Source organism: Ursus arctos, chromosome X, assembly GCF_023065955.2.
Source record: "Ursus arctos isolate Adak ecotype North America chromosome X, UrsArc2.0, whole genome shotgun sequence".
Taxonomy (NCBI): Eukaryota; Metazoa; Chordata; class Mammalia; order Carnivora; family Ursidae; genus Ursus; species Ursus arctos.
The window spans coordinates 82,113,500-82,126,360 of NC_079873.1; the positions used below are offsets into that span (position 1 = coordinate 82,113,500).

At 35.8% G+C, this 12,861-nt stretch overlaps 1 protein-coding gene across 1 annotated transcript in view; it reads left to right on the plus strand.

Annotated features, from left to right (window-relative positions):
* IL1RAPL2 (interleukin 1 receptor accessory protein like 2) overlaps positions 1–12,861 on the plus strand; it is a 562,461-nt gene that overhangs the window by 503,405 nt on the left and 46,195 nt on the right. The gene's annotated exons all lie outside the window — the stretch shown is intronic.

Below are 12,861 nucleotides of genomic sequence, written 5' to 3' on the forward strand. Positions count from 1 at the left end.
AGAAAATCTTAAAAGTAGCAAGAGAGAAATAAAAAGTTACCTACAAGGGAAAACCTATAAGGTTATCAACTGATTTTTCAGCAGAAATTTTGCAGGCCAGAAGAAAATGTCATGGTATATTCAGTGCTCAAAGGCTGGGGAGGGGGGAACCAACTACAACCAAGAATACTCTACCTAGCAAGTTTATCATTCAGATTTGAAGGAGCAATAGTTTCCCAAACAAAAGAAAAAGAAGTTTACTACCACTAAGCCAGGCTTATAAGAAATGTTAAATATGATAAGGGAGGTAGATGGCAGAGGAGTAGGAGGACCCTAGGTTCATCTCATCCCACAAATACAACTAAATAACTATCAAAACTTTCAAAATATCCAAGAAATCAACCTGAAGACAGACAGAATAAATTCCACAACAAAAGGAGAGAAGAAGTGACATTGAAGAAGGTAGGAAGTATGGAGATATGGCTTAGGGGAGAAAAGGATTGCTGGTGCTGTGGAGGGGAGGGACCTGTTATTGTGGAGAAAGGCAAGAGAGAGAGGAGCACACAGAGGAGTGCATCAGAACATTTCCCCAAAACCATTAGCTTAGAAAATGATAGGGGCTGAATTTTGTAAGTTCTTGCAATCTGTGGGGCTTAAAGATTGGAGTTTTAAGGGTTGGTGGGCTTGGCTGGAATAGAGCTTGGACGACACTGGACTGCTCCTGGAGAGAAGGCAGGGAAACAATCCAGGGGCAGATGGCATGGAAACAGCAATTTAAAGAACCCCTAGGACATATGTAGAGAGATTATTTGCTCTTCTTGGACAGTGTCCCTGCGAGGCAGTGTTCACGGAGACATCTCTCCAGGGACAGAGGAGCTGGCTGGCACCATTTTTCTCCCCAGAAAATGATTACCTGCAGAAATCAGCTCAACCCCAACGCTAGCTGCCTAACTTCCTTACACTAAGTCCCACACCCCTGTGCTCTGGCAGGACTGCCCTTCTCAGTCAAGCTTGTCTCAGTCCCAGCATGGCAGGTTTCTCCCCCAGAAACCTATGCAGGTCCCTGACCACACCATGTCCCTAAAGCCTAAAGTTTTACAAGTTAGCAGGTTTGGGTGGGAAAAAGCCCGGAGAACACTGCACTGCTCCTGGAAAGAAAACAGACAGACAACCTGGAGGTAGATGGTATGGAAACAGCAATCTGAAAAACACACCTCAGACACATGGGGGGAGGTTATTCACTCTTCTCAGAGTGCTTCCCTGAGAGGCAACATTCATGGAGATGCCTCTCCAGGGACAAAGGAGCTGGCTGGCACCATTTCCTTCCCCCAAGCCTCAGCATAAACATAAAGCCACTTGCTGGAAGTAATACTGTGCCCACACTGGGTACCTAACCTGCTTACACCAAGTTCCACACCCTTGTGCTTTGGCAGGACTGCCCTCCTTGGTCAAGCTTACCTCCATCCCAATGCATCAGTACCCTTCCCCAGAAAACCAGCAGAAACCCTTGCCCACATCACGTATACTAACCAGAGAGTTCTGCAGAGCTTCAATTCTAGTGAAAGTAGCATCAAGTCCCATTTAAAAAGCAGACCAGTGCACATCTAGTTGAAACTTGCCACATCTTGGCCAAGGACCAAACACTGCCCACTGTGCGCAAGGAGAGCCTCTGCAGATGACTGGCCTGAAGGATAGAGAAGCCAAAACACAATAACAGAGCACACAACAATATACACCAGAGACACTCCCCCAAAGTGCCAGGCCTTGGACATCTATATGACCTCTTCTTCATAAAGCCATTATTCTCAGGAACAAGAAACATAACCAACTTCTCTAACACAGAGAAGGCCCAGACTTAGACAATATGCCACGATGGAAGAATTCATCCCAAATGAAAGAATAAGATAAGGTTATGGCTAGAGCTCTAAGCAAAGAGATACAAGTAAAATGCCTGATGGAGAATTTAAAACAACAATCACAAGGATACTAGCTGCATTTGAGAAAAGAATGGGAGATTTCAGGGAGACCCTTCCTCATGGATAAAAGAGTTAAAAAAGAGTCAGAAATAAATGCAATAATGAAATTGGAAACAGGCTTGACGCAATGAACACAAGTCTGGAAGAAGCAGAGGAACGAATAAGTGATATAGACAACAAAATAATGGATCTGAACAAAAGAGAGAAAGAATTATGGAACACAAGAATAGACTTAGGGAACTCAGTGACTCCATCAAACATAATAAGATTCATATTATAGGAGTCCCAGAAGAAGAGCAAGAAAAGGGGATGGAAAATTTATTCGAGGAAATAATAGCTGAAAATTTCCCTAATCTGGAGAAGGAAACAGACATCCAGATTCAGGAGGCACAGACAACTCCCAACAAAATCAACAAAAGCAGACCAACACCAAGACATATTGGAATTTAATTTATGAAATATAGTAATTAAAAAAATTCTTAAAAGCAGCAAGACAAAAGAAATCGTTAACTTACAGGGGAAGAATGACAAGGCAAGCTGGAGATTTCTCAACAGACACGTGGCAAACATGAAGAAAGTGGCATGATATATTCAAATTGTTGAATGAGAAATATCTGTAGCCAAGAGTACTCAATCCAGCAAGGCTATCATTCAGAATGGAAGGAGAGATAAAACGTTTCCCAGATAAACAAAAACTAAAGGAGTTTGTGAACACTAAACCATCTCTGCAAGAAATATTAAAGGGGACACTTTTGGGGGAAAGTTAAGACCAAAAGTGACAAAGGTAAGAAAGGAACAGAGAAAATCTCCAGCAACAATAACAAAACAAGTAATAAAATGGCATTAAATACGTATTTATCAATAATTGCTCTAAATGTAAATGGATTAAATGCTCCAGTCAAAAGACATAGGGTGTCAGAATTGATAAAACAAAACAAAACAAAAACAAGACCCATCCATATGCTGCCTATAAGAGACTCACTTTAGACCTAAAGACATTTGCAGATTGAAAGACTGAAAGTGAAGGTATGGAGAAACATTTATCATGTAAATGGATGTCAAAAAAAGGTGGAGTAGCAATACTTACATTGGACGAACTAGACTTTAAGCCAAAGACTATAAGAAGACATGAAGAAGGGCACTATATAATAATAAAGGGGGAAATCCAACAGGAAGATCTAACAATTGTAAATATTTTGCACCCAACATAGAATCACCCAAATATTAAAACAATTAATAACAAACATAACAGAACTCATTGATAATAATACAATAACAGTCGGTGACTTTAACACCCCACTTACATCAATGGACAGATCATCTAAGCAGAATATAAACAAGGAAACGATGGCAGTGAATGATACACTGTACCAGATGGCTTAACAGATATATTCACAACATTCCATTCTAAAACAGCAGAATACACATTCTTTCTGAGTACACATGAAACATTCTCCAGAATAGATCACATACTAGGTCACAAATCAGGCCTCAAAAAGGACAAAGAGATTGAGATCATACCATGCATATTTTCTAACCATAATGCTACGAAACTTGAAGTTAACCACAAGAAAAAATTTGGAAAGACCTCAAATACATGGAGGTTAAACAACATGCTACTAAAGAATGAATGGGTCAACCAGGAAATCCTCAAAAAAATTAAAAAAAAAACATGGAAACAAATAAAAATGAAAACACAATGGTCCCAAAACTTTGGTATGCAGCAAAAGCAGTCCTAAGAGGGAAGTATATAGCAATATGGGCTTACCTTAAGAAGCAAGAAAAATCTCAAATAAACAAACTAATCTTACACCTAGAACAGCTAGAAAAAGAATAACAAATGAAGCCTAAAGCCAGCAGGGGGAAAGAAATAATAAAGATTAGAGTAGAAATAAATGATATAGAAACTAAAAAATACAATAGATCAATGAAACCAAGAGCTGGTTCATTGAAAAAAATTAATAAAATTGATAAAGCCCTACCCAGGCTTATCAAAAAGAAAAAAAGACCCAAGTAAATAAAAGCACAAATGAGAGAAGAGAAGTAACAACACACACCACAGAAATACAAAAAATATATATAAGAGAATATTATGAATGCCAACAAATTTCACAGCCTGGAAGAAATGGATACATTCCTAGAAACATATAAACCCCCAAAACTGCAACAGCAAGAAATAGAAAACTTGAGCACACAGACAACCAGCAAAGAAATTGAATCAATAATAAAAAATCTCCCAGGAGGGCGCCTGGGTGGCAAATTCTACCAACTACTTAAAGAAGAGTTAATACCTATTCTTCTAAAGCTATTCCAAAGAATAGAAAAAGAAGGAAAACTTACAAATTCACTCTATGAGGCCAGCATTTCCCTGATACCAAAACCAGAAAGACTCCACTAAAAAAGTGAACTATAAGCCAATATCTCTGATGAACATGGATGTAAAATTTCTCAATAGAATACTAGCAAACTGAATTCAGTAGTACATTAAAAGAATCATTCACCACAATCAAGTACAATTTATTCCTGGGCTGCAAGAGTGGTTCAAAATTCACAAACCAATCAATGTGATACACCACATTAATAAAAGAAAGTATAAGGACCATATGATCCTTTCAATAGATGCAGAAGAGGCATTTGACAAAGTACAACATGATAAAAACTCAACAAGTTAGAGTTAGACAGAACATACCTCAATTTAATAAAGGCCATATATGAAAAACTCACAGCTAATATTATCCTCAACCAGGAAAAACTCAGATATTTTCCCCTATGGTCAGGAATAAAACAGGGATGTCCACTCTTACCACTGTTATTTAACATAGTACTTGAAGTACTAGCCACATCAGTCAGACAAATAAAAGAACTAAAAGTCATCCGAATCAGTAAGGAAGAAGTAAAACATTCACTATTTGCAGATGACATGATATTCTATATAAAAAACCTGAAAGACTCCACAAAAAAATTGCTGTAGCTGATACACGAATTCAGTAAAGTCACAGGATACAAAATCAATGTGCAGAAATCTGTTGCATTTCTATACACCAATAATGAAGCAGCAGGAAGAGAAATTAAGGAACCAATCTCATTTACAGTTGCACCAAAAACATAAGATATCTAGGAATAGACCTAACCAGAGATAAAAGGCCAGTACTCTGAAAACTACAAAACACTGATGAAAGAAATTGAAGAGGACACAAAGAAATGGAAACACATTCTATGCTCATGAATCGGAAGAACAAATATTGTTAAAATGTCCATATTTCCTGAGGCAATCTGCACATTAAAGCAATCCTATCAAAATACCACCAGTATTTTTCCCAGTGCTAGAACATACAATCCTAAAATTCATGTGGAACTGCAGAAGATGCTAAATAAATAAATAAATAAAAAGAAGATGCTAAATAACAACAACAACAACAAAACCTTGGAAAAGCAAAGCTAGAAGTATCACAATTCTGTACTTCATGTTATATTACAAAGCTGTAGGGATCAAAATAGTATGATACTGACACCAGAATAGACACATAGATCAATGGCACAGAACAGAAAATTCAGAAATGAACCCACAACTATATGGTCAATTAATCTGTGAAAAAGCAAGAAGGAATATCCAATGGAAAGAAACAGTCTCTTCAATAATTAGTGTTGGCAAACTGGACAACTTTCCTTACAGCATACATAAAAATAAATTCAAAATGGAGTAAAGACCTAAATGTGAGGCCATTAAAATCCTAGAGGAAAGCACAGGCAGTAACCACTTTGATATTGGCTGTCACAACGTCTTACGAGATATGTCTCCTGAGGCAAGAAAAAGAAAATCAAAAATAAACTATTAGGACTTCATCAAAATAGTAAACTTCTTCACAGTGAAGGAAAACAATCAACAAAACTAAAAGGCATGAGAGAAGATGGAAACTATGGAGTGAGAGAAGATATTTGCAAATGACATATCTGATAAAGGGTCAGTATCCAAAGTATATAAAGAATTTATAGAAGTCAACACTGAAAAAACAAATAATCAAATTAAAAATGGGTAAAGTTATGAAGTTATCTTTTTCCAAAGAAGACATCCAGATGGCCAAAAGACACATGAAAAGATGCTCAATATCACTCATCATCAGGGAAATACAAATCAAAACTCAAATGAGATATCACCCCACACCAATCAGAATGCCTAAAATTAACAACACAAGAAACAACAGGTGTTGGCAAGGATATGGAGAAAGGGGAACCATCTAGCATTGTTAGTGGGAATGCAAACTGATGGAGCCACTCTAAAACAGTATGGAGGTTCCTTAAAAAGTTAAAAATAGAACTACCCTATGATCCAGCAATTGCACTACTGGGTATTTACTCAAAAAATACAAAAATACTAATTCAAAGGGATCCATGCACCCTGATGTTTATAGCAGCAATCTATAACAGCCAAATTATGGAAACTACTCAAATGTCCACTGACCAATGAATGGATAAAGAAGAGTTGGGGTGTGTGTGTGTGTGTGTGTGTGTGTTTTGTATACACACACACTGGAATATTACTCAGCCATAAAAAGGAATGAAATCTTTTCATTTGCAATGATGTGGATGGAGAGCATAATGTTAAACAAAATAAGTGAGTCGGATAAAGGCACATATCACGTGAATTCACTCATATGTGGAATCTAAGAAACAAAACAAATGATCAAAGGGAAAAAAGGAGAGAGAGACAAACCAAGAAACAGACCCTTAACTATAGTGAACAAACTGATGGTTACTAGAGGGGAGTAGGGTGGTATATTGGGTTAAATCGTTGATAGGGATTAAGGAGGGCACTTGTGATGAGCACAGGGTGTTGCATGTAAGTGTTGAACTACTAAATTGTACACCTGAAACTAATATTACACTGTATGTTAACTAATTGGAATTTAAATAAAAACTTTTTAAAAAAGAAATGTTAAAGGTATTCCTTTAAGTGAAAAAAAAATGGATGTAATTAGACATAAAGTTATGAATAAAAAGATGTAAAAGATGAAAACATCTACATAAAACATGGGAATTTAAATTTTTTCTTTTTCTTTTTTTAAGAATGATTGAACTTAAATAACCACAAATTAATATAGACTACTATTTACTTAGTAGTTTATAAACTAACTTTTATACATGTAATAAGGATGGTAATATTCTGGAAGCTCAGATAAGTGTTTACAAAAGTACTTGGTGAATTCAAAAGTCCTATCCAAAAAACCAAAAACAAAAACAAAAAAACCCTACATAAAAAACAAAACAAAACAAAAAAACCCACAAAAATCCCATCCAAATTTAGCATGGTGGTGTTTTCCTTCTGAGGCTTGGTCTTCAAGAAGCTAAATCTGAAGCATAATCTGATGTGGATAATGGGATAGATAAGTGTTAATTTTGGCTCTGCCAGTTTCATGTCCTTTTTAAATTTATGAGCTCTATGTGGTAATAGCCTTCTCTTATCAATTCTCTATATTTTCTGGATTCTAAAGTAGGTGTGATTTATTCAAGCAGGCACTGTGTTCTCTAAATCACAAAGTACTATTTACTTAGGATGTTATGTATGAACCACATGGTTACCACAAATCCAAAGCCTATGATAGATACATAAAATTAGGAAAAAAGGAAAGCCAAACATAAAACTATAGAAACCTATCAATCACAAAGAAAGAGAGCAAAAGAATAAGAAAGGAACGGAGAAGAACTTCAAAAACAACTAGAAAACCAACAGCAAAATGACAATAAGTACAGAATTATCAATAATTACTTTAAATGTAAATGGCTTAAATGCCCCAATCAAAGACAAAGGATGACAGAATGGATTTAAAAAAAAGACAAGGGCCATCTATATGCTGCCTAAATGAGACTCACCTCAGATCTGAAGACCCATACAGACTGAAAGTGAAGGTATGGAAAGGCATTTACCGTGCAAACATAGACAAACAAAAAAGCTGAGTTAACAGTAATTACAACAGACAATAAGGACTTTGAAACAAAATCTGTGCCAAGAAGCAAAGAAGGGCATTACATAATGATAAAGGGATCAATCCAACAAGGGGGTATAACAATTGTAAATAACTACACATGCAATAGTGGAACACCCAGACACATAAAGCATATATTGTATGGAACCACAAAAGACTGAATAGCCAAAGCAATATTGAGAGAGAAAAACAAACCTGAAGGTATCACAATTCCAGATTTCAAGATATACTACAAAGCTGCAGTAATAAAAACAGTGTGGTATTGGCACAAGAATAGACAGATAGCTCAAAAGAACAGAATAGAGAGCCCAGAAATAGACCCACAATTATATGGTCAATAAATTTATGACAAAGGAGGTAAAAATATACAATGGGGAAAAAATAGTCTCTTCAATAAGTGGTGTTAGGAAATCTGGTCAGCTACACGCAAAAGAATGAAACTGGACCACCTTTTAACACCGTACATAAAAGTAAACTCAAAATGGATTAAGGACCTAAATGTGAGGCTTGAAATCATAAAAATTCTAGAAAGGAATACAGGCAGTAACTTGTTTTGCATTGGCCATAGCAACGTTTTTTCTAGATATGTCTCCTAAGGCAAGGGAAAAAAAGGAAATATAAATGTCATCAAAATAAAAAGCAAAGAAAGTCAAAACAAAAAGGCAACCTACTGAATGGGAGAAGATATTTGTAATTGATATATTCAATAAGAGGTTAATATCCAAAATGTATAAATAACTTATATGACAACACCAAATCATCATCATAATCATCATCATTATCATCATCATTTTCATCATCCTCATCTGATCAAAAATTGTGCAGAGGACCTGAATAGACTTTTTTTTCCCAAAGAAGACATCCAGATGGCCAAAAGACACATAAAAAGATGCTCAACATCACTAATCATCAGGGAAACGCAAATCAAAGCCACAATGAGATACCACCTTACACCTGTTAAAATGGCTAAAATAAAACAGACAAGCAATAAATGTTGACACGGATGTGGAAAAGGGGAACTTGTGCACTGTTGGTGGGAATGTAAATTGGTGCAGCCACTATGAAAAATAGTATGATGATTCCTCAAGAAATGAAAAATAGCACTAGTATATAATCCAGCTATTCCAATTCTGAATATTTAAAAAAATTACCTCAAAAAGATACCTGCACTCTCATGTTCACTGAAGCATTGTTTAAAATAGTCAAGATATGGAAACAAACTAAGTGTTCATCAGTGGATGAGTGGTATGTATCAGTACTTATTCTTTTTCACACTTGATTAATATTTTGTGGTATGAATGTACCAGAGTTTATCCCTTCACCTGTTGGTGAACATTTGGGCTATTTCTGGTTTTTGGCTATTACAGATAAAGCTGCTAGGAATATTCATATACATTTCTTTGTATGAACATATGTTTCATTGCCTGTCTAGACTTAAAGTGATAAAGAAATTATTAGTAATACAGAGTAATCTTAAAAGGATTATCTAAACCCATTCTCTTGGGGCTCCTGGGTGGCTCAGTCAGTTAAGCATCTGCCTTTGGCTCAGGTCATGATCCCAGCATCCTTGGATCGAGCCCCACGTGGGGCTCCTTTCTCAACAGGAAGCCTGCTTTTCCCTCTCCCTCTGTCTGCTGCTCCCCCTGCCTGTGCTCTCTCTCTCTCTCTCTCTCTGTCAAATAAACAAATAAAATCTTAAAAAAATAAAACCATTCTCTTGTGAAAGTCACAAAAGAAACACTGAGGAACTCATGAAGTTCTTTTTATTTTGATAGTCTTCAATCTACTGTACAGTGCCCTTTGGATACAAATGTGAGCTGCTCATCTCTACTAATAGGGTATACAGTACCATGGGAATGACTTTGAATATGTCCAGAGGCAAGACAATACAGTAGCAAAGAGATGTAAATGGTAAATAGGAGTCTGCCGGTGCACATGAGCCATATTTTAGAAAAGCCTGGGTTGATTCTATTTCAGATTATTTGTTTAATCAATGCAGAGATCCCTCACATACCTTTTGGAAGAGGAGGTTCCCACACCCTTGCACACATTGAGTTCCACTATCTGACACAAAAGCTACTCAGAGTATTGCATACTCTTTCCTCAGAATACTCTCTTCAGAATATTGCATATGATGGTTAGATGGTTTTCCTGTTTCAGCCATTGACAAAAGAATATTCAGGGTATTTACTCAGCATTTGCAAAGAAAACTAGACCTCTGAAATATCTGTCTCTTGCATTTATTTAACAAGAACATGTCTGATGGGAGAGTGAAAACATTCCCAGAAGAAATTGTTGTTATATTCCGTATCCATTGTATACTGCCAAGGAAAGGGCAGAATCTGTCATTTTTGATAGACCACCTCAAGGAAGTCCTTTTTTGCACATTACTATAATTATCTTTCTCCTTAAAACCAAACCAGACCTTAGCACCCACATGCCAGGAATTACGAAAAGGTATTTTATTTGATATATTCTTCAATATAGCCCAAAATATATACAATGGAATATTACTCAGCTATCAAAAAGAGCAATTTCTCAACATTTGCTGCAACATGGACGGCACTGGAGGAGATAATGCTAAGTGAAATAAGTCAAGCAGAGAAAGACAATTATCATATGGTTTCTCTCATCTATGGAACATAAGAACTAGGAAGATTGGTAGGGGAAGAAAGGGATAAAGAAAGGGGGGGTAATCAGAAGGGGGAATGAACCATGAGAGACTATGGACTATGAGAAACAAACTGAGGGCCTCAGAGGGGAGGGGGGTGGGGGAATGGGATAGGCTGGCGATGGGTGGTGGGGAGGGCACATATTGCATGGTGCACTGGGTGTTATACGCAACTAATGAATCATCGAACTTTACATCAAAAACCAGGGATGTACTGTATGGTGACTAACATAATATAATAAAAAAATTAAAAAAATATAGCCCAAAATAATAACAACCAGAATTTATGTGTATATATGTATATACTGGTAGTTTTAGCAATTGAGATTATTTATAATGTTTATCACAGTCTCTGGATTTTATGCCATCTGGTTTGATGTCCTTTAATACCTCCAATTTCATGGGAATGAAGAGAAGTAAGGCATAGAAAAGACCCTGTGTTCAGGTTTAGAGAACACAGTGCCCGCTTGAATAAATCACACCTACTTTAGAATCCAGAAAATATAGAGAATTGATAAGAGAAGGCTATTACCACATAGGAGCTCATAAATTTAAAAAGGACATGAAATTGGCAGAGCCAAAATTAACACTTATTTATCCCATTATCCACATCAGAATATGCTTCAAATTTAGCTTCTTGAAGACCAAGCCTCAGAAGGAAAACACCACCATGCTAAATTTGGATGGGATTTTTGTGGGGTTTTTTTGTTTTGTTTTGTTTTTTATGTAGGGTTTTTTTTGTTTTGTTTTTTTGTTTTTGTTTTTGGATAGGACTTTTGAATTCACCAAGTACTTTTGTAAACACTTATCTGAGCTTCCCTAATATTACCATCCTTATTACATGTATAATAGTTAGCTTATAAAAAGTTAGGTAATCTGCCCAGGGCCAGATAATCTGCATTTTTGTGATAAATCCAAAACCAGCATCCAGATCTCCTGTGCACATTCCACTCTACCAGACTATGTTTCCATTTTTACACAAGCTTATATCACAGAGCGTTAAGTTCAAAGCAACAATGAATAACCTTGTTTCAGATTTGTGTTAGACATATACGACAGACTGTTGATACCAAAAGTTTTGACATAATTGAGTGATCCCAAAGGTCCACAGCATGTCATTTTGCTGAGATCTAAATTTGCACTATAGAAAGATCAATATACACGTCACTTATGGTTAAGCCCAGCCTATCATCCAGCATCTACATGTCTGTGAGGTTATTTTAATTTCCACTTTGTCTTAATATAGAGCGTAACTCCCATTAAAATTATTTTTTCATGAAAATGGTCCTCACAGAAAGCCATCTGCTAGTTATGGTGATTAAATAGAAAGCGGTCCCAGAAAGTAATGGTTCTTAGAACATGGAAGTTTTAGATCAACTTAAGAATAGAATGGAGAACTTGCCTACAGCTCAGAGTGATTATGGGAACAAATTCACCATGTACTCTACAAGGAAAAAATATTTTTGAAATTTATTTATCTGGTGCTTCAGTGTGGGCAAAATTGCATGTTATAGAGAAAATGATAAGCTACATTATGATTTATGAATTGGGGATTCCTTTGTTGGAATTGTCTAGACTGTGCTTTTTACACTATTCTTCCCTTATTAATCTACTTTGCAAGAAGAAAATAAAATCAATGTCAGCAAAGAATAATAGCTTATATATTTGATGATAAATTTATAATTAAAACAAAGTTTTTAATGATAATCACAAAGATGAATAAAAAATGCTGCAGTATTGTCTAGAATTGTTTAAATACTACAAATAACTCCAAGAATATAAAAGGCATGTTTAGACTGTTTTCCCTGCATGTACTTTTTATAAATTTTTTAATTAAAAATTCTTCCTTTGATTTGTATTATCCAATTTTTCTTGAAATGACAAACATCAGAATAAACATATTTTCCCTATGCAATATTAATAATAGTGGATAGTCTATTATTATTTTCTCACCAATAAAAATTAACTTATTCTTTTGATTAATGTTAACTTCAAAGGCAAGTCCAAGTAATCTGTAATTAATACTCTCAAAAAAGAAAAATAAAGGAGAATTCTTTCCATTTGATTTCTTCCTGTTAGTTCCTAGAAGGGAGGCAGTAAAAATAAGCAGTTCTAAAAACTGATTAATTTTCTTTACTTCTTCATTTTTGATAACATCTTAATTTTTAAATTTCCCAGAAGCTCTTGTGACTAATTTTTTTTTATGTGCAGTGATATGAGGATTGGAAGAAGAGTTGAAAATGGGTCACCTCTG